Genomic DNA, 26413 nt, shown 5'->3' with positions numbered 1-26413 from the left:
CCAGCCCACCTTGTCCCCAAAAAGAAAACCCACCCCCAAGGGCTTTAGCCCTTCTTGACAGCCCAGTCAAATAGATGGGCTTTGCAGTGTGCTTGGAAGGCAAGCAGGCTTAGGTTATTTCAGACCAGGGGAGGGAAGGGAGATGCATTCCAAAAGGGAGGTGCCTTCATGCTGTCAGCACCTTCTCTTTTAAACCAAGGGGGGGAAGGGGGACAGCACAAGAGTCCCTGCTGGTCTAATTGCACCCAATATAATCTTCTTCCCTTCATCTCTAATCTGGCAAATTTTGCTGGATTTAAAGGTTCCAATCCCCTGAGCAGCTTTAGATAGCTGCCATTAAAAACAAAACAAAAAAAACTTCCCGAAGTGAAGGAGACCCCCACCCCTTCCACTTATTGCACCCCAATTCAAGCAAAATTAAATCCTAGGGCACATAACAGTTTTCCTGTAATGTTAAATCATGACCACTTAAACCCCAATATTTTGTAGCACAAGATGGCTAGGAGCTGAAGCTTTATGCCACTGGAAAGAGAAGATTTCTAGCTTCCTAGTGTGACATAGCGTTTGTATCTACCCCAGATTAAGTATCTAAAGAAGACGTGTGCCAGGAGAGGAAAACCCTCAAAATGAACCTAAGACTCAGGCCTGGTCTACACTACAATGTAAGTCACCTTGTATAGAACTATTTGTGCTCATGTCTACATTCAACTTTTTCTTTGGCTGACACAAGCACCTCACTACAGCGATGCATAAAACCCCTCCTCAAATTGCATAGAGCCATGGTTGACTTACTGAGGTCAACAGTGTAAGTGAGGATACTTACTTCTGGGGAAATTCTGCGCCACTGTGCATGCACAGAATTTATGTCCCTCACAGATTTCTTTGTTTCCCTGCAGAAAGATGACTTTCTGATGGGGAAGCCACAACAGTCATGCAACCCTCCCCAGCAGTATGATTTGGGTGCCCAGGGCAGCCAGCAGAGAGGTAAATCACTGTGAGGCAGTAGGCAGGACTGGGGAAGACCCAGCTGGTGGCTCCTACCTTGCATCAGGCTCAGCTGCTAGTCCTTGATGGGGGAGGATGGGACTTCCTCTTCCCCTGTATGGCATCCGGGTCCGAGTCAGACCAACTCCCAGATTTCTCCCCCAGCTGCAGGAAGCTCTTCAAACTCCCCCCACACCAGCTTCCAGCATCCATAGCTCCTCAGCTGCAGAGGGAGGGATCCCTCTATAACCCCGCCCAACTCCCATGCATCCAGAACCCCTCATACCCAGACTCTCCCACCAAGCCTCATGCCCCCACACTCAAACCCCCCCCACAAAAAGCCCCACTCCCTCTGCACCTGAACCACCCCAACAAGCCACCCGCACCTGGATCCCAACCCCACTGAGACCCACTCCGCTAGCATCAGGACCCCCAACTAGGCCCCCCACATCCAGACCCTCCCGCTGAGCCCCAATCACCTTCACCTGGACCCCGCTGCAGAATCCCATTACCATTGCACCCAGAAGCCCCCAACAAGCCCCTGTGGATCCAAATCCCCCCTCTCCCCAATCTGGGTCCTCCACTGAGCTGCCCACACCCAGATAGCCTCCACATTTATTTGACAAATAAAATTTGTAGAATTTTAAAATATTCTGCGCATAATTTTTACTTTTTTTTTTTCCCACAGAATACCTTCAGGAGTAGATACTATATAACTTGTGTTGACCCTAAAGGTCCTCCAGCAGCTGTCCCACAATGCCCCATTCCTTGCGACAGTGATCGCTCTGGACTGGTCGCAAAACTTTAAACTTCACTGCCCCGAGGTCACAGAGAACAGATGTAATCCCTGCCCCCCATCCCCCCGCATGTTTTTGAAATGCCTTTTTCTAATCACTCCTCAGCGAGTTCACCTAGCAGCTCACCCTTGTTGCGTGCAACTGCCTAACAGTGACAAGCGCCTATCTGGAGTAAACAGAAGTACTGGATTTCCTGGGCCTGTGTGGAGAAAGGATTGTGCAAGCACAGCTACGGACCAGCCATAGAAACGTGAACATCTACAACTAGATTGCATGGGGGATGCAGGCAAAGGGGTACAACAGGGATCAGTAGCAGTGCTGCGTCACAGCAAAGAAACTTCGCCAGGCATACAACAAGGCCGAGGAGGCCAACAACAGATTTCATGCTATGAAGCAGACCTGCCGCTTCTACAAGGAACTGCATGCCATACAGAGGTAGAGCCGACAAACAGAGGTAGAGCCGACATCTGCCTTTTAGTCCCCTATTGGGTTGGGCAGGGGGGCAGGCGAAATAGAAGGAAGAGGACTAGGGAGGACATGTTCTGCAAGATTCTCAAGCCACTGCTGCACTGGACCGTGACCAAAGGGCTTGGAAGGCCAATGTGTCTGACAACATGGAAAAAGGGAGGACAATTAAAAGGCCCAGAAGTCTCAGCAGAACAAGAGGGAAATGCATCAGGACATGGGTCTTCTGAGGCAGCAAATCCAAATGCTGCAGACCCAGGTTGACTACAGGCTTAAAATAATCCGAGTTTTCACCCTTTGCAGGCTTTAGAGAACACCATGGTTGCTGCTCCCTACACTCCTCTAACATACCACGTGGTATCTCAGTGCACATCATTACCCCTCCACTCTATGCAAGGGAACAGCAAGAAAAAACACAGTTTACATACACTGACCTGTGAGAAGCACGGTTGGCGTATGCATACAATGGACTATAAGCATGGTTGGCGTATGTATACTCAAATGTACTAATGTTTATTTCCTTTCTAATTTTATATTTTCACCCACTAAATTATGTTAAACATGTGTATAACATTGCCTGGGGGTTTGCACACTGGTTTTCCATATTGTTTTTTCCCCACTCAATAAAGTTCTATTTTTGGAGAATCAAATTATCTTTATTACTTCACAACCAATACTGCAATAATGCATAGCGATAGTCAAAGCAAACACTACTTGTAAACATATAGCAAGCACCACATAATGCATAGCTTCAGGAAAACACCTAGTCACATTTACAAACTCGTACAACAAGCATTACACAGTTCTTAGCAGCACCCATAAAACACCAGCACAGAACACTATTGTAGCTGACCACTGAAGTGCTCTTTTCCAACCTTCTTCAACCACACAACTCCAAGTTGGGCTCTTGAATAGTCCTTGTGTCTGGCTGTTCAAAGTCAGGAATCAGCTGCTCTATCTCCACCCTGGTGGCAGCTTTCCCCCTCCATAATACCTATGAGGCAACAAGACACAAGAAGCAGTGTAACTGGTCTACAAACCCCACACTGAGCAGAGGCAGAAGGGAGAGGAGAGCCTCTTCTGCTTACAGGCAAGCACCCTGACCCCACCCTCATGCAGCTGCCACAACTGACTATAATGGAGGCTGGCACTCACAACTGCAACCAATATAGGTCTGCTAGAAAAGGAGAGAGCTCAAAGAAGGTAGGGAGGCATAAAGGCCTGGGATAGCAAAGGGAACCGCAGCCAACAGGAGCAGTGCCTGGTGGAAGCAGCGTGCAGAGCTGCCTGGCCACACCCCCGCCTAGCAGCTGAGCAAGGGGGATGTTGCTGCTTTGGGGAGCCCCCAGGTAAGCACTGCCCAGAGCCCGCCTCACTCTATCCCAACCCCCTCCCACACCCAAATTCTGCTGCTGGGGTGGGAGGAAGGTGCGTAGCCAGATAGGGAACCTGCTGGCCCTGCCAACCCCTCCTGCCAGCAGCTGCAGGGGTCCCGGGCTGCACAATGCTGCTCCCCTGACCCCCAAGCACCCAGGCTTCCCTCCCCAGATACCCCCCACCCAAGTTTTAGTGAAGGGTAAATAGTAAAAGTCATGGACAGGTCACAGGCTGTGAATTTTTCTTTACTGCCCATGACCTGTCCATGACTTTTACTAAAAATACCAGTGACTAAAACGTAGCCTTAATTACTCAAAGTTTTATATTAATAAGCAATCTATTTGTCATAAAACATTTCCTGAATCTTTTTTATCATCTGTATTGTTACAGACATACTTGCTGACAGATATTTGAAATAAATTACCAAAATAATTGAAACTGGCATAATTACATTGTGTTTTGACAAATAAAATATGCAGAATTTTAAAATATTGTGCACAGCATTTTTAATTTTTTGGAACAGAATTCCTCAAGGAATAAAATGCCAATCCCTTCTCCACTGTTAGTGCAGCTCTCATTTTGGTGTCCCTGTCCTGGAGGGCTGGGGCAAGCCCGGCACACAGATCTAGGAATGTGGCTTTTTACATCTGAAAGTTCTGCAGCCATTGCTCGTTGACCCAAATCTACATTATGATGCAATCCCACCAATCAGTGCTCATTTCTCAGGCCCAAAAGCTGCACTCCGCCATCTGCAGCTCCAAGACCACCACTAACAACCTTGAATTGTTTTTTGCTGTCCCTCAGTAAACTGACCCCCCCAAAGACATTCTAGGGGGGTTGTAGAATCCCCATCACTGGAGATTTTTAAGGGCAGGTTAAACACACGCCTGTCAGGAATAGTCTAGATAATACTTAGTTCTGCCATGAGTGCAGGGGACTGGAATAGATGACCTCTCAAGGTCCCTTCCAGCACAGGCACCAGCTTCTAATTTTTCCCAGTGGTGCTCAACCCCCACTCCGCCCCAGGCCCGCTCCCACTCCACCTATTCCCCCAAGTCCCCACCCTGTCTCTTCCCACCCCTTCTCCACTCCCTCCCCTTAACACACCCTGTCCCCACTCCTCCCCCTTCTTCCCTCCCAGTGCCTCCCCCACGCCACAGCGGGTGGGAGGCACTGGGAAAGAGGGGGAGGAGTTGATTGGCAGGAGTGGGGGGGAGGGGGAAGGAAGGGGAGGTTGGCTGCTGGTGGGTGCTAAGCACCAGTTAATTTTTTTCTATGGGTGCTCCAGCCATGCACAAGCACTCAGGATAAGCATGCACAGTGCCGGTGCAAGTAGTCAAGTATGCACATGCCCGAGTGATTTACAAACTTCAGCAGATGTATGCCGACATAATGTGAGCTGACCAAAGTTTGTAATGTAGATATGGCCACAGGAATAGCCCTGATTCAGCAGTCAGGGTACCTGACCCAGTGCCAACCCCTAAACACAGAACGAGGCAGGTTAGGATTTGCACTAATTGAGATAGTGTTATCCTTTCTTGAAGCTGTCTAACCATAGAGATATGCACTAATACAGGGGGTCCCTTGTATACACTGGGGTTGCGCTCTTGGAAAGGGCAATGGATATGAAACGACATATACCAGGGAATTTTTCCCCCATAAGAAATAATGGAATAAGAGGGGGATGCATTCACAACTTCACCACACCCACCTATGACAATGTTCTTTTCGCTTAAACAGCGTAGCATTTTACAATGACAGGTTCTACAGTACACATTTTACACATAAAACATTGAAGAAAATAATGTAGAACCCTACTAATGCCGTTCAAACACACAGAACATTTTAATATAGTAAATACAATACAGTAATACAGTATAAAACAGCGTTAATTACACTAAACTTAGGTAGGATAGCTAGGTTTTCTTGGGCTGGCTTTTCCGTGGCTGGCTTTTGGTTGCAGAAGTCTTAAAAAAGGATTTTATTGACATTTGCTCTCCTGCATGAATCTTTGCACGATAGATCTCCCTGTAGCAAGCCACTGCATCATTGAGAGCCCTTCAGACTTTGGCAGACCGTTCACGAAAAGGATCACTGCTCTATATGATTTCCATCATCTCATCCAGCAATCCAAAGAAACGGGAGAATTTCTTTGTTGTCAGACTCCTGGCTTCCTGCCCTACGTCAACATCATTCTTGCTTTTTTCGTATATCCATTATTGGTCCAGCTCAATCAGTTCCTCATTTGCTCAGCATGAGACTCCAACAATTCCTGTACACCCTCCTCCTCCACCTTCTCGAAGCCGACATTCTTCGCCAACTTGACAATTTCTTGCTCGAGAGCAGGAATGACATCAAATCCCACAAAGCTGTGGACAGCATCTGGCCATGCACAGCGCCAAATGCCATATATACATTGTGAAGTGACCTCTTCTATTGACGTGGCAACGTTTTCCACGACATTCAAGATGTTGTAGGACTTCCAAAACTCCTTTACACTGGGCTTTCCTTCACCGGCTGTCTCCTTAATTAGCATGGAGAACGTTCTCCGTAGGTAATAAGCCTTGACCATGGCCGGTGGACGCAAGTACAGTACTGTACTATACTATACAAGAGGGGAACATGTTCTAATTTATATCAGTCCCGATCCGTGCAAACGACAGATATGCAAATCAGGACCAACATAAATCGGAACATGTTCCCCTATTGATGAGCGATGGATATCAGAAACAATGGATAAGTGAGAGATGTATACCAGGGACCCCCTGTATAGCTACACTGACTGCTGGATGAGGTTATTCTCAGGTGTAGACAAAGCACACATTTGCACAACTTTCTGTATGACATTAATTAACTAAAGGCTTAAAATCAAGCAGAGTTATAGCAAAGGGAACAGGATGAAGAGTGTTAACTGCCTTTTCATCTAAGCTCCTGAGAGAATCAAATGCAAGGGAAATGTTAACTTTAACTACTATTATAAAAAGGAAGGATTTGATCTCCCAGATTCGAGGCAAGATTGGGCAATTTACCTTTTCCCCAACGGGGAGTATGTCAGCTGTACTGATGGAGCTAAAGAACTGAAAAACAAATGTGCTTGTTTTAGAAACTACTGAGAAGGTTCTAGGCCTGAATGGAAATGGATCATAAGTTTAGGCAGGAAGGTCTGGGAGGGGAGGGCTCCTGCCTCATACTGAGAATGAGGGGCGATCAGCAGGTTATCTCAAGTGCTTATATACGAATGCACAAAGCCTTGGAAACAAGCAGGGAGAACTGGAGGTCCTGGTGATGTCAAGGAATTATGACGTGATTGGAATAACAGAGACTTAGTGGGATAACTCACATGACTGGAGTACTGTCATGGATGGTTATAAACTGTTCAGGAAGGACAGGCAGGGCAGAAAAGGTGGGGGAGTAGCACTGTATGTAAGGGAGCAGTATGACAGCTCAGAGCTCCGGTACGAAACTGCAGAAAAACCTGAGTGTCTCTGGATTAAGTTTAGAAGTGTGAGCAACAAGAGTGATGTAGTGGTGGGAGTCTGCTATAGACCACCGGACCAGGGGGATGACGTGGATGAGGCTTTCTTCCGGCAACTCGCAGAAGCTACTAGATCGCACGCCCTGGTTCTCATGGGTGACTTTAATCTTCCTGATATCTGCTGGGAGAGCAATACAGCAGTGCATAGACAATCCAGGAAGTTTTTGGAAAGCATAGGGGACAATTTCCTGGTGCAAGTGCTAGAGGAGCCAACTAGGGGGGGAGCTTTTCTTGACCTGCTGCTCACAAACAGGGAAGAATTAGTGGGGGAAGTAAAAGTGGATGGGAATCTGGGAGGCAGTGACCATGAGTTGGTTGAGTTCAGGATCCTGACACAGGGAAGAAAGGTGAGCAGCAGGATACGGACCCTGGACTTCAGGAAAGCGGACTTCGACTCCCTCAGGGAACGGATGGGTAGGATCCCCTGGGGGACTAACATGAAGGGGAAAGGAGTCCAGGAGAGCTGGCTGTATTTCAAGGAATCCCTGTTGAGGTTACAGGGACAAACCATCCCAATGAGTCGAAAGAATAGTAAATATGGCAGGCGACCAGCTTGGCTTAACGGTGAAATCCTAGTGGATCTTAAACATAAAAAAGAAGCTCACAAGAAGTGGAAGGTTGGACATATGACCAGGGAAGAGTATAAAAATATTGCTCGGGCATGTAGGAATGAAATCAGGAGGGCCAAATCGCACCTGGAGCTGCAGCTAGCAAGAGATGTCAAGAGTAACAAGAAGGGTTTCTTCAGGTATGTTGGCAACAAGAAGAAAGCCAAGGAAAGTGTGGGCCCCTTACTGAATGAGGGAGGCAACCTAGTGACAGAGGATGTGGAAAAAGCTAATGTGCTCTCTGCTTTTTTTGCCTCTGTCTTCACTAACAAGGACAGCTCCCAGACTGCTGCGCTAGGCATCACAACATGGGGAGTAGATGGCCAGCCCTCTGTGGAGAAAGAGGTGGTTAGGGACTATTTAGAAAAGCTGGACGTGCACAAATCCATGGGGCCGGATGAGTTGCATCCGAGAGTGCTAAAGGAATTGGTGGCTGTGATTGCAGAGCCATTGGCCATTATCTTTGAAAACTCGTGGCGAACGGGGGAAGTCCCAGATGACTGGAAAAAGGCTAATGTAGTGCCAATCTTTAAAAAAGGGAAGAAGGAGGATCCTGGGAACTACAGGCCAGTCAGCCTCACCTCAGTCCCCGGAAAAATCATGGAGCAGGTCCTCAAGGAATCAATCCTGAAGCACTTACATGAGAGGAAAGTGATCAGGAACAGTCAGCATGGATTCACCAAGGCAAGGTCATGCCTGACTAATCTAATCACCTTCCACGGTGAGATTACTGGTTCTGTGGATGAAGGGAAAGCAGTGGATGTATTGTTTCTTGACTTTAGCAAAGCTTTTGACACTGTCTCCCACAGTATTCTTGTCAGCAAGTTAAAGAAGTATGGGCTGGATGAATGCACTATAAGGTGGGTAGAAAGTTGGCTAGATTGTCAGGCTCAACGGGTAGTGATCAATGGCTCCATGTCTAGTTGGCAGCCGGTGTCAAGTGGAGTGCCCCAGGGGTCGGTCCTGGGGCCGGTTTTGTTCAATATCTTCATAAATGATCTGGAGGATGGTGTGGATTGCACTCTCAGCAAATTTGCGGATGATACTAAACTGGGAGGAGTGGTTGATACGCTGGAGGGCAGGGATAGGATACAGAGGGACCTACATAAATTGGAGGATTGGGCCAAAAGAAATCTGATGAGGTTCAATAAGGATAAGTACAGGGTCCTGCACTTAGGATGGAAGAACCCAATGCACAGCTACAGACTAGGGACCGAATGGCTAGGCAGCAGTTCTGCGGAAAAGGACCTAGGGGTGACAGTGGACGAGAAGCTGGATATGAGTCAGCAGTGTGCCCTTGTTGCCAAGAAGGCCAATGGCATTTTGGGATGTATAAGTAGGGGCATAGCGAGCAGATCGAGGGACATGATCCACCCCCTCTATTCGACATTGGTGAGGCCTCATCTGGAGTACTGTGTCCAGTTTTGGGCCCCACACTACAAGAAGGATGTGGATAAATTGGAGAGAGTTCAGCGAAGGGCAACAAAAATGATTAGGGGTCTGGAACACATGACTTATGAGGAGAGGCTGAGGGAACTGGGATTGTTTAGTCTGCAGAAGAGAAGAATGAGAGGGGATTTGATAGCTGCTTTCAACTACCTGAGAGGTGGTTCCAGAAAGGGCTGCATGGGGGGGGAAGAGGGGAGAAGGACGCGGTAGTGCTCTGCCTGCATTGCTACAAGTGCCTGTATCGAGTCCGCTTGGCACTTCATAATGCTTAGCAGCCGCTCCATGCTTTGGTGCCAGCGATCCGCATTCTGCTGGCGGACCCTCCTTTCACTCTCCTGCCACTCCTGCACTTTTTGATTTTCATTAAGGGACTACTGCATTACTTCATGCAGCATGCCCTCTTTGCTTTTACGTGGCCTCTTCCTAATTCTTTGGAGTCTTTCAGCCGGGAAGAACAAGGATGGCCGAGATCTAAAGGTTGCATCTGTAAACCCAAAATGCAACACTTAGCAGCCTTGTTCACACCAGACAGAGCAATGATTCGCCCATACCCAAAGACAAGCACAGTCTACCCAAAAGCAGAATTTGTCTGTCCCAAAGCGAGCCCACATAACCCACAGGAGCCCCAAATGGTGAGTAAGAACACAGGGTTAAGGGGGACAGACTGTTTCACTGCCATACTGTCCTCTGAGGCTCTGTGCCTTGGGGAGAGCTAACAGCTGCAGGGGTCTGCTGAACTGAACACTGTACCCACATTTTCCACTGGAGTTCGTCCTGGAAAATATCTCGCTGCTGAGGGTGACCTGGGAAGCAAGGGAGGGTCTTCTACTACAATGCGGCTTCAGCCCTGGCTCATATGCAGCTTGCCTGTGTGCAGCAATGGTCCCCCCCTACCCCACACGGCACAGTGGCGTGGACTGTTAAGCTTGACTGGGACAAGGAGCACAGTAGCTCTCCCAAGGAACCTGCACAAGTACGTTGCCCAGCTTCTGCATGAGACCTTCGAAGAGATCACTGAGACAGATTACCACAATGTGAGAGAGCACATCAACGCTCTATTCCACATCCAGCCCTAACCCTCCTTGCCCCAAGAGCCTGCACCGAACAACTTCCTTCCCAAAATAAAAGCCGCTTGCCAGGCACCTCCTCTGGTGTTTATCCTTCCCCAGGCACCAGCTGCTGCGACTGCCTACCTTCCTTCTGGCTTGAGAACAGCTCCTGGCTGCATGCATCTAAGGATGCCGGGGTGTCTGCCGGGGTGTCTGCCTCCTCCTCAGCACCCTCACTCCCACTTTCCTCCTCCTCCTCTGCCTTGTTGAACTGGGCTCTGAAGTGTCCATGGTGGAGGTGGGGTTGCCCCCAAGTATTGCCTCCAGCTCTTTGCAGAAAGAGCAGGTCACAGGGGCACCACTGGAGCTGCGGTTTGCCTTGCAGGCTTTTAGATAGACATTCCGCAGCTCCTTCACTTTAACCCTGCACTGTTGTGCATCCCGGTCATGGCCCCTTTCCATCTTGGCCCTTGATATCTGCCCGAAGGTATCATAATTCCTACGGCTGAAGCACAGCTGGGACTGGACAGCTTCCTCCCCACCAAACACTGATGAGGTCCAGCACCTTGCTATTGCTCCATACTGGGATTACCTGGCGCGTGGAGGCATGGTCACGTGGAAATATTTGCTGAGAATCTTGCTCAGCAAACAGGAAGGGGATTTTCAAAATTCCCAGAGAATTTAAAGGGCAGGTCTGATGGTTGATTGCCTGACGGCAGGGCAAAAGAGTTCAAAGTGATAACCAGAGTGGCTAGAAGAGGCATTGTGGGACACTTCTGGAGGTTGATCAGAGTGCATTAACAGAGCAGGGCGTCCACACTGGTGCTGTGGCTCTCCAGCCGGGGTGCAGCAAGCATTATGCTTCTCATCGAGGTGGATTACCAGGAGCGCTCCAGCCGTGGAGACCAGGCGCTCTAGGTGCCTTGCCAGCGTGGACGTGTCGTGAGTTAGGGTGCCCAGGGCTGCTTCAATGCACTCTAACTCACAAGTGTAGCCATGCCCTTAGTTTCCCATCCAAATACGCACCCCGGCATGGCCCTGATTAGTTGGTTAAAACATATAGGACCAGAGCACAGGGTGGTATGACTACAGAATTGCAATATATAGTGTCGATTCACTCTACTATTTTTCTACAGTAAATTTGGGAAACAGAACTATTCAAATGTGTCCTAAAAAAATCTCTAGCTGTTATACTCTATTATGCATCCATCATTTTTTAAATTATGGCTTGTCACTGGAAAAACTTTTCTTTTAAACCGTTGGTGCTAAAAAGGTGAGAAGCAACGCAAACAACAAAGCCTGGCATTTGCAGATCAGCTAGCCAGACCATTTTATTCAGCAAGAAACAGAAATATTAAGTTGCATGGTAGCATTTTATGATTGTGCAATTACCGCACAGCAAACCAGATTCAATTCTGCTCTGCTGCATGACAAAAATGGCAATAATTTAAGATAAGGTTACATTCCCATGTAGTTCTTTTTTCAAATAACTGCTGGGCTTCAAAACCGTCTTGATATGCTTAAAGTTATTTGCTGCTACATTGCTTAAAAACTGCAAGACAGCAGAGCATAAGCCCATTCAGCTGCTTACTGCCCAGGTATCATATATAGGAGATGTGTGTGCCTCAAAGCATCACAAGGTCTCGGAGCCTGAAATCCCATTAGTAAAAAAATAAAAAAAAAAAAATGTGCCTTGGGAATGCTAGAAAAAAATATTTCTACTGCATTTGTGAAATAAGGGTAATTAAAGCAACAGATCAGAGCAAGAGATATGCATGTCATGTTTGAGGTTTAAAAGGATTTTTTAAAGTACTTTATTGTCTATGATACTATAGCTTTGATAATTTGGCTCTGTAGTATGAAAACACCTTTATATTTTACTACTGAGAAAAATAAGGATGCAAGCTTGAGAGTAACAATATTGCTAAGAGATCATTATTATATACAGGCTCAAGTATCGCCACAGTAAATGGTTTTGTATACTCATTCAAAAATGTGCTTTTCAGGGTATTCCAATTCAGATGTTCAAAAAATCACTTCACAAAAAGTTACGATTCGTTACAATTAACATTTATCTGTAACTCTTTTGGACTACTTTGCAGGTAGGGCAGCCTTGCAAAACCATCCTGAAAATTTACCAGCCCAGGCACAAAATCTACTTGCCCAATTAGATCATGATGGTGTGCATAAGAAAAAAAATTGAAATAAAAAAATAGTTATTCAGCATGAGCAAGTCAAATTTTGTAAGGAGGAATGGAAAAAATTTTGGGGGTATAAGCCACTTCAGAGATTAGCGCACACTACCCACATTTTTAGCTGTTAATTTTTTCATTTTTTCACTTTTTTCACTTAGCTCTAGCTTGGTTTTAACAAAAAGAATGTTAAAAATGTCTTTAGACATTTTATATTTAAAATTTCCCCATCAATTTAGGTGGGTGGGAGGGCACTGACTTTGGCTGTGGTTCTAATCAGATAAAGCCAACATATCTTTCTGGTTCTGTGTTATCGGTCTTCAAGGATCATGAATCGGAGTAAGTGCAGCGATCTGGTCAGAGATTTTGTTAGCTTGCTGCTGCAGAACAAACAGCTGAAGTTCAGGTGTTGTTTTTAATGACCGAGGAGATGACTTAGTGCTCTAAGGCCATTTCTACACTACGAAAGTACTCCGATTTTACAGAAGTCGATTTTTGGGAACAGATTATATAAAGTCGAGAAAAGAAAAGGAGTACTTGTGGCACCTTAGAGACTAACCAATTTATTTGAGCATAAGCTTTTGTGAGCTACAGCTCACTTCATCTGAGAAGTGAGCTGTAGCTCACGAAAGCTTATGCTCAAATAAATTGGTTAGTCTCTAAGGTGCCACAAGTACTCCTGTTCTTTTTGCGAATACAGACTAACACGGCTGTTACTCTGAAACCTATAGAGTCGAGTGCATGCATCCACACTAAGCACATTAATTCGGCGGTGTGTATCCACAGTACCATGGCAAGCATCGACATTCCGATCGGTGCACTGTGGGTAGCTATCCCACAGTTCCCGCAGTCCCCGCTGCCCATTGGAATTCTGGGCTGAGCTCCCAATGCCTGATGGGGCCAAAAATTTCTCGCAAGTGGTTATAGGTAAATGTCGTCAGTCAACCCTCCCTCCGTGAAAGCAACAGCAGACAATCAATTCACGCCTTTTCCCTGAATTGCCCAAGCAGACGACATAGCACAGCAAGCATGGAGCCCGTTCAGCTCACCGCAGCAGTTAACTTTCATGACAGAGGAGATAACTTAGTGCTCTAAGGCCATGTCTACACTACGAAAGTTAACTTTCATGCAGTTTATGCAGAACCAGCACCTGAAAAAACAGGCGAGAAGGCGACGGAAGCACGGTGATGAGGACATGATCACAGATTTCTCTAAAACCGCGGTCCCCAGCAATTTGGAGATCATGGTGTTACTGGGGCAGGCTCATGTCATGGAACTGTGTTGCGTCCCTGCTGTAGCCTCTGTCCCTCATGGCCTCAGAGATTTTTTGAAATGTTTTGGCATAGCAGATCTTCTAGATAGCACAGATTCCTCTCCCCATACAGTGATCAGATCCAGTACCTCCTGTTCAGTCCATGCTGGAACTCTTTTTCGATTCTAGGACTGCATGGTCACCTGTGCTGATGAGCTCGCCTGGCCAAACAGGAAATGAGATTCAAAAGTTCCTGGGGCTTTTCCTGTACACCTGGCCAGTGCAACCGAGTTCAGAGCGCTGTCCAGAGCGGTCACAATGGTGCACTGTGGGACAGCTCCCGGAGGCCAATACCTTCAAATTGCATCCACACTAACCCTAATTCAAAATGGCGATGTCGATTTCAGCGCTAATCCCCTCGTTGGGGAGGAGTACAGAAATCGGTTTTAAAAGCCCTTTATGTCGAAAAAAATGGTTTCGTTGTGTGGACGGGTGCAGGTTTAATTCGATTTAACGCTGCTAAATCCGACAAACTCGTAGTGTATACCAGGCATAAGAATCAAGCTTGAAATACCTAAACTGTCTTGAACAACAGGTTCACACCTTACTAGATTACAGCAGATAGATTAAGTTCCATCCCATAGTTCTTTAGAATGAGTCCTTGCCAATTAGGTCCTGTTTGCCAATAAAAATCCCATGGCACTTAACATAGGGGGTTTTCCCTGATGTTTTCTGCCAAAATTCCCTATTCTCTATCACTGTGTGCCACTTGTCCCCAAATGCCACCTTACACTCAAAAAGTGGCTACACTATAGGCAAGGCTGTACGTTCATAAAGCACATCAGGATCCTTCAAGAGATGTGGTACAGCACTTCAAATTTACGCATGAACAAGTTGAGAGGGTCACTTTGAGAAATCTGGCAAAGCATGTGGTTGCACAAACAAGATATGCTGACATCTTTAGAAATGTGGAGGACACACTTTCTCCATATCAAATAGCTTTTAAGATAAAACAACGATTATAACATTCATTAAGGAATCCATGTGAGTTCTTCTTGTATTGCTTATATTCCTGCAATACATCAATAATAGATGATGTTACAGATGATCACAGTAAATTCTGCTGAAACAATCAGTAACTCAACCCATTTCTCATTAATTATTGGAATGTACAATACAGTGCTGAGCAAGTGCAGTTTAATATATGAACCTTCAAGTATGCAGTAAAGTTAGTAAACTGAAGGACAAGACATTGATGCTTGCACAGTAAGGGCCAGTTTGACCCTTACATTACATTAAATTTTCTGGACAAGCCAGAAAAAATTGAATTCTAGAGACATAGGACAGGACTCTGATCGTATTGCACTGGGCAAATCTGGAGTAACTTCACTAAAATTAGATTTGTACAGGTGTGAGATCACAACCTACCTCATGAACTTAAAGGGCCAAATCTTTAGATGATGTAGATCAGTGCAGCTTCACTGAAGCCAGCTCAGTTACACTGATTTACACCAGCAGGTAATATGTCCCCAAACTACATTTTTAGGCAATAAAGTTGGCTAAAGAATATAAAATCTCATTGATCCTCCCACAACCTCACAGGAAAATTTGACTAAAAATCCTGATACACACAACCCCCTTAAAAATACTGCCAATCGGTGATCAACCCATCCTAATACCATAAAATTATGGGACAATCTCCACAACAAAAAATATTCAAGCTAATATATTCCTGCCAGCGTGTGCTTTTGTCCAAAGCAGTACTGCATAACTGTTATGAAAATTTACCAGTGCATCCACACCTAGATACCTTGGTGATTAGCATAATATAAATAATTATATAGATGAGAGGTTTCAGAGTAACAGCCGTGTTAGTCTGTATTCGCAAAAAGAAAAGGAGTACTTGTGGCACCTTAGAGACTAACCAATTTATTTGAGCATGAGCTTTCGTGAGCTACAGCTCACTTCATCGGATGCATGCTACAGCTCACTTCATCCTATGAAGTGAGCTGTAGTTCACGAAAGCTCATGCTCAAATAAATTGGTTAGTCTCTAAGGTGTCACAAGTACTCCTTTTCTTTTTATATAGATGAGGTATATTTGTTTATTTCAGTGGTACAGAATATTCTATTTGTCCATCAACAAAATACTGACCCTGGCCAAGCAGAATTTTGAAAGGCTGGTATAAATATTAGACAGAGACACTCTCAAAATACCATACATATAACCACTTCAGGGCCACGTAACTGACCATGCTTCTGTGAAATGCCAGTGACTTAAGTGCACCTCATTTCATTTGCCAGTTTCATTTGCCCTCTATTTAAAAATGCATTGCAGGTGAGGATATAATAATCAATCATCAGTCCTAGCCTATTAAAATACAAAGCAGACCCCACCTCCTGCGCGTATAGTCAAGGCATATAACAGTCCATTCGTAGTTTTTATAAGTTGCAGATAAAACTCTGGTCCTCTTATTCTGACAGATCCTAGTCTTCTCCAAAGCAGTGACCATATAAGAACACAAGGGATCATCTGGGCTTTTTCACATTCAACTGTGGAGAGTTAACTCTGGCATTTAAATGCAGAGACTGACAGAGACAGGTATGCAGATTTTGTCATCTTGAAAATAAATCTGTTATGTAAATACAGTAGCTTTCTTGCTCAGCACACAAGATGGGGTGGAGCTTTATGGGGGGGGGTCCCTCCATTTTTCTTGGCTTTAAGCTTTAAAATATCCTTTCTTGGTCTAAGCAGTAATTTTCTGAGCAAACGGGAGCTGGCAGCAGCATATCAATGGGTATGGTGCCTTACAGATAAACTGCAATAGGTCTCCCTACCATGAATTTCAAATGCCTGAGGTGTTAACAGAGGGAGCTAGCCACTTTGGAATTGCCTGCTCTCCCTTCAAGCTGGCGCCCCTTCAAATCACATTGTTATACTTTGCTCTTCAGCTGACTCCATTAGAAGCTATATATATCAAAGGCAGATTCCCTGCCACAGATGCATCAATGTGCCTTCTTTGCATCATTTCAATTCAGTTTGGCATCATTATTTTCTTTTAATTTAAAAATACCAGACTAGCTAAACTCTAAAACAAGGAAAATATATATTAATTTCTTGAATTAAGTTTGAAAATTTAAATCTTGGAGAAGTGTTCATTGTTATTACATTTCTGAAATAAACATTTAAAAATGTCACTTACATTTGTTTTGTCCTTTTATCAAAAACTTTTCTCCTCTGAAATGCAAGCCACACCTGGATTTTTAAAAAAATTAAAAGAAAAGGAGTACTTGTGGCATCTTAGAGACTAACCAATTTATTTGAGCATGAGTGTTCGTGAGCTACAGCTGTAGCTCACGAAAGCTCATGCTCAAATAAGTTGGTTAGTCTCTAAGATGCCACAAGTACTCCTTTTCTTTTTGCGAATACAGACTAACACGGCTGTTACTCTGAAACCTAAAAAAATTAAGTTATTTATCCTCTTTATGCCATTGCAAAGAACTGACATCAAAGTCACCAAACTGGCAAATTTTCATTGACATTACACAGCGACAAGGCAACTCGTAACAGCCAATGTGGTTCGTCAAATCATTGCATATATGTACTAAAACTAATCCTTGTTAGTTATATTGTATTCGCTCACAAAAATTCACACACTAAATAATTCATCAAAAATTAATTAACTACCAAATCCACAGTGGGATATTCCAGCACAGACCCCTGCATCCCATTAATGGGACTGCACAGGTGCACTCACTTGAGGGTGCTGCAGTTGCAAGTATCTGAATTTCCTGATTTCAGGCCTGATCCTGCAAAATCTTATGCCGGTGGGCAGCTTTATTTACAAGAGAAGCCCCACTGAATTCAAGGAACTTATGTGCATAGCACTAAATATGTTTCAAAGCATATGCAATGTCAGGGCCTTTGTCAAGATCATATTTCCCTTATCGCAATTCATTTATATTATTTATGTTTTCAGTGTTAAAAAGGAACTCCTCAAGGTCTTTCTGCTTTTTCTTCAGTAAAGATATGGAACACTTCACACATTTGCTCTAATAAATTGTTACTTTTTAAAAGTATGCCTTTTATTGTAATTATATACAATATAAAAATGCAATATAATTTGAGTATGTTGTGTATTACTGTATACTTACACAGTTTCACTTCTTTATCTACTTAACAAAACTAGAGGAAATTCACTAACCCATAATTACCTACGAAAGGAGTCAAACGAGGCTAGCCACAAGGGCCTTTCCATGATCTACACATTTGGTGGCAATGTAAGCAGTTTGGTTACTCCTGGATCCCACTACGCATTGCCCGTAGGCAGACCCTGTGCTGTTCTTGAAGCCTCACAAAAATCAAACAATCAAACAAACCATGCTAGGAGTCTGTGCACAAGTTGCAGCTTATGCAACAATTCCTGATATTCCCACCCACTTAAACCAGAGCTGCTTCTATTCTTCTCACTTAGCTCCCTATCCTGCAGCATTAGAGTTTTGCCTGCACAAGGACTAGAGAACAAAGCCCACAGAGGGTACTGAATGAGAGATCTATCTTGACTCCTAAACGTAAGTTTGTTCATTGCACACAATTGAACAGTGCCCTGCAATTAGCAATCATTAATGTTGAGGAAAAGGTTACATGCATGACTAATCTGCGATGCCAGTATTCCCAGGCCAAGTGATCAGCCAATTTAGCCAAAGTAGCATCTCCATTTTCAAACCACTAGAAGCTCAATTTTAAAAACCTCCACAATTCCACCAGAATGGTCAGTTCAGAAATAAAACAGTTCTATTACCTAACTTGTAATTTTTTTTAGAGTTAGCAAAATTCATTTATTAGGGGTGAAAGCAGGAGCGGCGGAAACTCCCTAAAAGTGGGGGGAGTGCCAGCACCCAAACCATGCCCCCCCCATGTGGCCCTTCTCCCCACACCCGCTCTTCCGCTCATGACCCTGCTCCCCATTCACTCCTCTATGCCCCCTTCTCCCATTGCTTGCCGTTACGGCCAGTAAAAACTGATGGGGCCATGTGCCCCCTTAGCCCCTTCCAGCACCCCTGGGTGAAAGCCAGTACTTAAAGTGGTCTGAAAAAAGTGGAGGGGTTATTCCAATCTGGAAGCAGCATTTTTGTTAAAGAAGAGTGTAAAGTGTAACTTTCAGTAACAGGCTTGAGTTTATTTATTCACTTTGCTAGATCTGTGATGCTTTGTGCCTCTTCCTTTCTCCCTGCCCACATTTTAAGCACTAGTAAAGCCAAAATTAGTTATGAAAGCACAAACTACTTACAAATAATGCCTTAAAAAACGGTAAAGCAGCACAACAGCTAACCCAGACCAGCTTTGCCTGTGAATCTAGCTACAACATGGAGCAACCTAATGCAAGCAGCAGGAATTTCTACTGAAGAACACTCACCAAGGAAACCATATGCAAACGTTCCACATCCTATCAGCACACACACAAAAATCCCACAGTAACACATAGGATTTCCAACAGATTTTCGTAGGGGACGCTATACTCCCAAACTTTTTAAAAACCCAGTGCTTTCTTCACTCACTTTCCAGTTTCAAAATGTGATAAGTGTTTGCTCACATTTTACATTTCAGGTTTTTTTATTAACATGATGTCACTTTAATTGCTAATTTCTTCCTCAGAAAGAACATAGGTAACTAGCTCTGCATTGCCAGTAGTAACCAAACACTTGTATAGGAAAAGAAAGCATTACATTAATATATTATGCAAAGTATTAGTAACATGAGGGGCACTGAAAAAACAGGCCAATTGCATTAGCGTCTGAATATTTTGTGGTAAATCAAGTCTTATACCTATTATTATTATTTATTGCTTCTATTACTGAAGTGTCTGGAAGCCCCTGTCATGGACCAGTGCCTCTCTGTGCTATGTGCTGCCCCAAACAATTTACAATCTAAGAATACAACAAGAAACAACAAATGGATAAAAGAATAAGAATGGCCATACTGGGTCAGACCAAAGGTCCATCCAGCCCAGTATCCTGTCTATCGACAGTGGCCAATGCCAGGTGCCCCAGAGGAAGTGAACTTAACAGGTAATGATCTAGTGATCTCTCTTCTGCCATCCATCTCCACCCTCTGACAAACACAGGTTAGGGACACCATTCCTTACCCATCCTGGCTAATAGCCATTAATGGACTTAACATCCATGAATTTATCCAGTTCTCTTTTAAACCCTGTTATAGTCCTAGCCTTCACAACCTCCTCAGGCAAGGAGTTCCACAGGTTGACGTGCGCTGAGTGAAGAACTTCCTTTTGTTTTTAATGTGATACCCATTAATTTCATTTGGTGGCCCCTAGTTCTTATATTATGGGAACAAGTAAATAACTTGTCCTTATTCACTTTCTCCACACCACTCATGATTTTATATACCTCTATCATATCCCCCCTTAAGTCTCCTCTTTTCCAAGATGAAAAGTGCTAGCTTCTTTAATCTCTCCTGATATGGGACCCATTCCAAACCCCAATCATTTAGTTGCTCTCTTTTGAACCTTTTCTAATGCCAATATATCTTTTTTGAGATGAGGAGACCACATCTCTATGCAGTATTCATGATGTGGGCATACCATGGATTTATATAAGGGCAATAAGATATTCTCTGTCTTATTCTCAATCCCTTTTTTAAGGGTTCCTATCACCCCGTTTGCTTTTTTGACTGCCGCTGCACACTCCGTGGACATCTTCAGAGAACTATCCATGATGACTCCAAGAACTTTCTCCTGATTAGTTGTAGCTAAATTAGCCCCCATCATATTGTATGTATAGTTGGGGTTATTTTTTCCAATGTGCATTACTTTACATTTATCCACATTAAATTTTACTTGCCATTTTGTTGCCCAATCACTTAGTTTTGTGAGATCTTTTTGAAGTTCTTCACAGTCTGCTTTGGTCTTAACTATCTTGAGCAGTTTAGTATCATCTGCAAACTTTCCCACCTCACCGTTTACCCCTTTCTCCAGATCACTTATGAATAAGTTGAATACGATGACCAAAAGGGGAATAAAAGGGATGATAATAGATGCTAGGAACACAGTGGACACACAGAAGAGAGATCAATTCATCTAACAACTCAGCCTTTAAAAATCAGATAATGCTAACGCACCTGTTCTGCTGGGAGAAACTACGTCTTGCCTATTTACTGTATAGTCATTAAAAAAAAGTCTCCCAGTCAAATAATTGGTGTCTTCTACTGAAATAAAGAATTCAAACAGAATGGAAAAAAGATAATCTAAGAAAGGTTATCATTCTAATGCTCCATGGTGGAAACTGACCACCACTAGCGACCAAGGAGGAATTATTCTCCCATATACAGAACTGTACAATTTGCTAAGTGCATTATGGGTTTTCTCATCACTCTCTAAAGTTTCAAGTATTGGCTGCTGCCAGAGGCTGGATACCAGACTTGAGAGTCTGAGCTAATATTGTACATATTATTGTTGCTATTTTAAACAAAATTGCAAAATTCAATAACACCTAGGTGACCCTGAAAGTAACATATCACAATTAATAGGAAATTTGTGATTAAGACTTTGGGTAATCAGAGCACCATGCAAAAACATAAAACACGCAAAAGTTTTCCCACTAGGGCTAGGTATTTTGTAAATCAAGCCTGCTGTTCAAATCAACAGTTTAAATTGTTTCCCCCACCTCATGCACACAAGTCTATATGTTTAGAATTTCAACTAGTAAATAATAATCAAAGTGATCAGAGACTTCAAAACAATTTCGGCATAAAAAAAATTCCCTTTGGTGGCATATCTATGTTCTAACGTATTTTGCTTGCCTGTCCGGTGTGCTCATTTGCACACAGACTGCTGACTAAGATAATTAAGGTTGGGATTTTCAAAAGAGCCTAAGGAATTTAGGTTCCCAACTCTCATTGTATTTTAAAATTCCCTTAGCTTCTTTTAAAATACCAGGCTAAATATTTAAAACTTTTTCAATTAATTGGGATACATATTAATAATATAAACTATAAAAATGCAATACTGTTTGAATATATCGTCTCATCTAGCACTTTTCATCAGTACATCTCAAAGCATTTTACAAAGGAGTCCTTATCACCATTTTACAGATGGGGAAACTGAGCCGTGGAGTGGTCACCTAGCACGCCAGAGGCCAAGTCAGGAATAGAACCCAAGTTTTCTGAGTCCCAGTCCATTCTCTGTCCACTGCGTGCTATGTAGTTACGCCATGCAACCTTCAATTCCCACCCCCCACTACTATTTTGAGTGTTTCCTCAGCGAGACCAAGGTAGGTGAGGTGATGTCTTTTATTGGACCAACTTATATTGGTGGAATGGGCAACACTGCAAGTTACACAGAGCTCTTCCTTAGGTCCGGAAAAGGTAACCGAAGTGTCCAAACGAAATAGAAGGTGGGACAGATTCTTAAGCATAAGGGGATCTACACATGCTGTAGGTAGGAGACCACTTAAAATGAAGTGGGCAATTAAGGGTTAGCAGGTGGTAGGGCGTGTTATACAGTGTTGTAATGAGCTATAAAACCTGTCTCTGTCAAGTCCATGGTTTTTAATGTCCAGGAGCATAATGAATTTAAGTTCCAGGCTCATCATTTGAAGGCATTGTGTAGCTTTCCTTTGAAGGTGAGAACTGAGAAGTTAGATATGAAGTGATCACTTCATGAAAAGGATTTGCTCACAGGTGATAGGATGTATTTTTTTCATGAGTTCATTTGAGAGCACAGTGATTGTCTAGCTTCACTCACAAAGTTGTTGTGGCTTTTGATGTTCTGGATGAGATATACCACATGTTCTGATAGACAAGCGAAGGACTCATGGATCTTGAAAGGTGTGTTGGGGAGAGTGGCGATGGTACTGATCATCATAGCAGTATTGCTATGTCTGCATGTTTTGCATCTGTTGTTCTGGCACCACTTTGAGTCAGTGTGTCCTAATCTGTGGAGAGCTTGCTTCTGATGATGACCTTGGCAAAGCTAAGGGAGGGAGGTTGTTTGAAGGCAGAAATGGGGGGCAGGGGAAAGAAGGCTGAGAAAGATTTCTTTCAGGATGTGATCACCCTCAAGTATGGGTTGTTGTTGTAACTGCATAATGATACCCTGAAAGCATTCTAGTATGAGGTGGAAGGAGACAACTAGGGGAGTGCGATCAATTGGGTTACTTTTTCTGTATGGAAGCCGGTTCTCGCAGGGGTGTTTGGGTGATCCATTCCATGATGAGATCTACTTCTCTAGTGGAGTACCCTTGTTTAATGAAAGAAGCTTTAAGACTTTCTCTTCACTTTCCCAGTTCTGATTCTTGGTTGTGTTTGCTTTCACTTACTGTTAGAAAAGTAAAGAAAAAAGAAAAAACAAAGATTGCAGGGAAAACAGCGCTTAGTAATCATTTACCTTCATTTTTCAAACTACCCTTGCTCCCCAAAAATAGGAGCCAGAATGAGGTTCTACTATCTGTTCTACCTGCCGCCTAGACAACTGTCTAACAAAAAGTTAAAAACACTCCTAACTATAGATAAGCAATAGTTACATTGCAAGCTCTTTGGAGCAGGAACTGTCTTTTTGTCCTGTCTTTTTGTCTGTACAGCATCTAGAACAACAAGGTCCTGGTCCAATGAGGCTCCCAGCTGCTATCACAATACAAATACTAATAAAATAATTAGAAGTAAAAACTGCTAACAGGTTCATTTCTGAAGTAGTAACAATTATATTAACACCTTTCATCCTGAAGGATCCCAGAGCATTTTACAGTCTCTGTGTATAAGGCTCACTTTACTCACCCTTTGGGTTGAATGCAGTAGTCATTTAACAGCACATAGTAAAGACACAAAACCACATAGGACACTAAGCAAAAACTGATTATCCAGTGGTAACTACAGGGGAAATTTGAGTGTGAAGAACGTCATTACCCAAGTTGGAGTTCGGTCCAAACACTAAGGTCTTCATCTCTACTCTTATAAAAAGTTTGATCTGTAGGTTCCGATCCTGTAAACACTTGGGCATGTCAATAACTTTAATCATATGCATGTTTGGAGAATTGAGGACTTAGTGACCACAAGCAATCAGGGTCTCTGTTTTGTCTCTTATTGAATCACTAAAGGACAGAACCCCACACAATTCAATGTTCTTCTACAATTGAGCACTGGATCAGTACTGGTGGTAAAAGTAGGCAGAAATCGTTGTACTTCACAGAACAGACATTCTTAAAGCTGAAGGCAAGGAGGCACAGCCAAAAATTGCAAGAAAATCAAAACAGAAAAGTTGAGCAATCTGTTTTGTTTTTTTCCCCCTTTTCTTCACAGGCATTCTCTTGTGGACAGCTACCAAGCCCTACTTTTTTGATATTGTATCTAGCCATCCTCAGCTATCCAGGCCAGTCCATGATTTTAATTTTAGGTGCCTTTTTAAAGAAAATGTTTTGGCTGTATTTTGCAGCTCCATATAATATACTCTACACTCGTTTAATTTAAAGGCCTGTGTTCATTTATCTTGGTGTGAAGATTTGATTGATACTACAACCAAAAATGATAGTAAACGTTGCCTTTTACAGTACATAGAATTTAATTAATCTTCCTTCATTTGAAAATCCAAAACAGATTTAAACAGCAACACAGACCAAACACCTACTCCTTCATCAGACATACATCCTTACCTTCTCTTACACATACATCTTTTCCCCCCCTAGAACTACTCTCCTTTTCTTTCTCCTCCTCCTCTGGCTTAAGCACAGATCGGACAGGTCGAGAAAGATCAACTGACACCATCCATATCCAACAATGCTACATGTTATCCCTGCCTATTCTCTGTAAAAATAAAACACAGGCCCATACAGCACACAAGGCAGTTAAAGGAAGCATCTCTTATTTTTTCATATGGAAATTTGAAAAGCAACATTAAAGGTAGATAACCAGATTTGTCATCCACTCTTCTGGTGACAAGGAATGAATCAAAACACCAAAGAAGGATCTTACACAGACAGTGGATTCAGTAGATGTTCTGTGATTTGGAGGTCAAACCCAGACTTGCATGACTATGAAAGGTTTCAGAGTAGCCGCCGTGTTAGTCTGTATCCACAAAAAGAAAAGGAGTATGTGTGGCACCTTAGAGACTAACTAATTTATTTGAGCATAAGCTTTTGTGAGCTACACTTGATTGGATGCATGTACTATGAAAGTCTCCAATCACCCCCTCTCCCACCAAGATGCCATCTTAATTTCAGGAATCCCATTTAGTTAGGGGCCAAAGCGCTCAAAACCGTCACCAAAACACAAGTGGCAGAAACTGCAAGAAAAGCAGCAGGGTCAACAATCAAAACCTGATCACGGATCCTACAGAGCAACCCACCAGGCTTCGCCATGCCAGGTAACCTATGGATTACAGCCAACCGCATCATGGACACTGCAATCACCTGCTTTACAAAGGACAACTGACAGTACAGACAGGCCACTGTGGAGGAAGCAAGTGAAGGGTGGGGATAATGCCCATAAATAGCCCCCACCCCAGCGTGGGGATGTTTCCAGTTTCCCAATTTGTGCACACACAGATTTCCAGGAAGATGCTGTGGCGGCCCGAGCAGCCTGGCGTTCACATGGCCGGGGCGGCGGAGTCCCGCTGGCCGGGAACGGAGCCTGGCCTGGGCGGGAAGTTACTCTGAACGGACGTTGACCAGCCCCCCGCCTAGGCAGGGCCCGCGGCGCAGGGGTGCGGGTCGCAGCTCGCTGAGGCCGCAGGCGCTCGGGCCCTGTCAGCGCGGAGATAGGCCCATCCCCGCCGCCGGCACATACAGGGGCTGGGCGGGTGGGTGCAGCCCGCAGCAAGCGCGGGCAGGCAGGTCACCCGGGACCTGGCGCGCATGAGAGCCCGCCCGGTCGGGGGAGCCCGGTCTGGGCCTAGCCAGGCCCCAGGGGCTGCCTCCATCCCTTTCCTCCCTTACCCGCTGCGCGGGGACTCGGGGTCAGCGTCAGCCGCGTTGGACGAGCCCGCCCCCAGCCACCGCCTCCTTTCTCCGGCCCGGCCGCTGAGAGGCGGGGCTCGGGGCGGGCCCGGAGCCGGGGAGGAGGGGGCAACGCTGAGAGCGGCTTAACCTCCCCCGGGGCGCCCGGCCCCCCTCAAAACCGCGTCGTGACCTCCCTCACACGTTTACAGATCTCAGCCCCCGGCGACCCCCCCTACCCCTGGGAGCCCTTCCTCCTGTACAACCCCCCCCTGTGACCCCATTTCCCCCAGGAGCCCTCCCCTCCATACACATGCCACACTTCCCCCAGTGAATCCCCTCATACACTCAGCTATGGAGGGAGCCATCCCTACAGGGAACACCCACTGCTACAGCAAGATATGCAGCCAGAGGGGTTACCTGCCCCCCACCCCCACCACATACCAAAAGAGCTCTCATGCCAGAGGATCACAGCCAAGCCCTGGGGAGATTCCCCCACATACAAGCCAAGGGAGACCCCCAACACCAGGGAATGCCCCACACCCTCATCAAGGAATGAGAGCTGACACTTTTACTTGGCTACTGTACTTATCCCATATATGACCTGAGCGATTTGACTCCTCTGAATGAGCTACCAGCCCTTTAAGTTCCCTCAAAAGGTCACCTTTGAAAGGGGCAGGACTCTTCCCTGAAGTTCTCTGCTCCTTGTAATTGGGCTGGCTATACGTTTGAAGTACTACAGGAAAGGAGCCACTTGCTACTA

At 44.6% G+C, this 26413-nt stretch overlaps 1 protein-coding gene across 1 annotated transcript in view; it reads right to left on the bottom strand.

Annotated features, from left to right (window-relative positions):
* Window positions 1–25708, bottom strand: part of NMNAT3 (nicotinamide nucleotide adenylyltransferase 3) — a 77820-nt gene extending 52112 nt beyond the window's left edge. The window contains exon 1 of the mRNA XM_077827035.1: window positions 25651–25708. The gene's annotated coding sequence lies outside the window, so the exon portion shown is untranslated. The remainder of the gene's footprint in view (window positions 1–25650) is intronic.
* Window positions 25709–26413: the final 705 nt, after the last annotated feature.

Source organism: Eretmochelys imbricata, chromosome 9 (assembly GCF_965152235.1).
Source record: "Eretmochelys imbricata isolate rEreImb1 chromosome 9, rEreImb1.hap1, whole genome shotgun sequence".
In the NCBI taxonomy this organism is placed as follows: Eukaryota; Metazoa; Chordata; order Testudines; family Cheloniidae; genus Eretmochelys; species Eretmochelys imbricata.
Note: the sequence above shows the minus strand (reverse complement) of the source record. Positions and strands in the feature narration are given on the sequence as shown.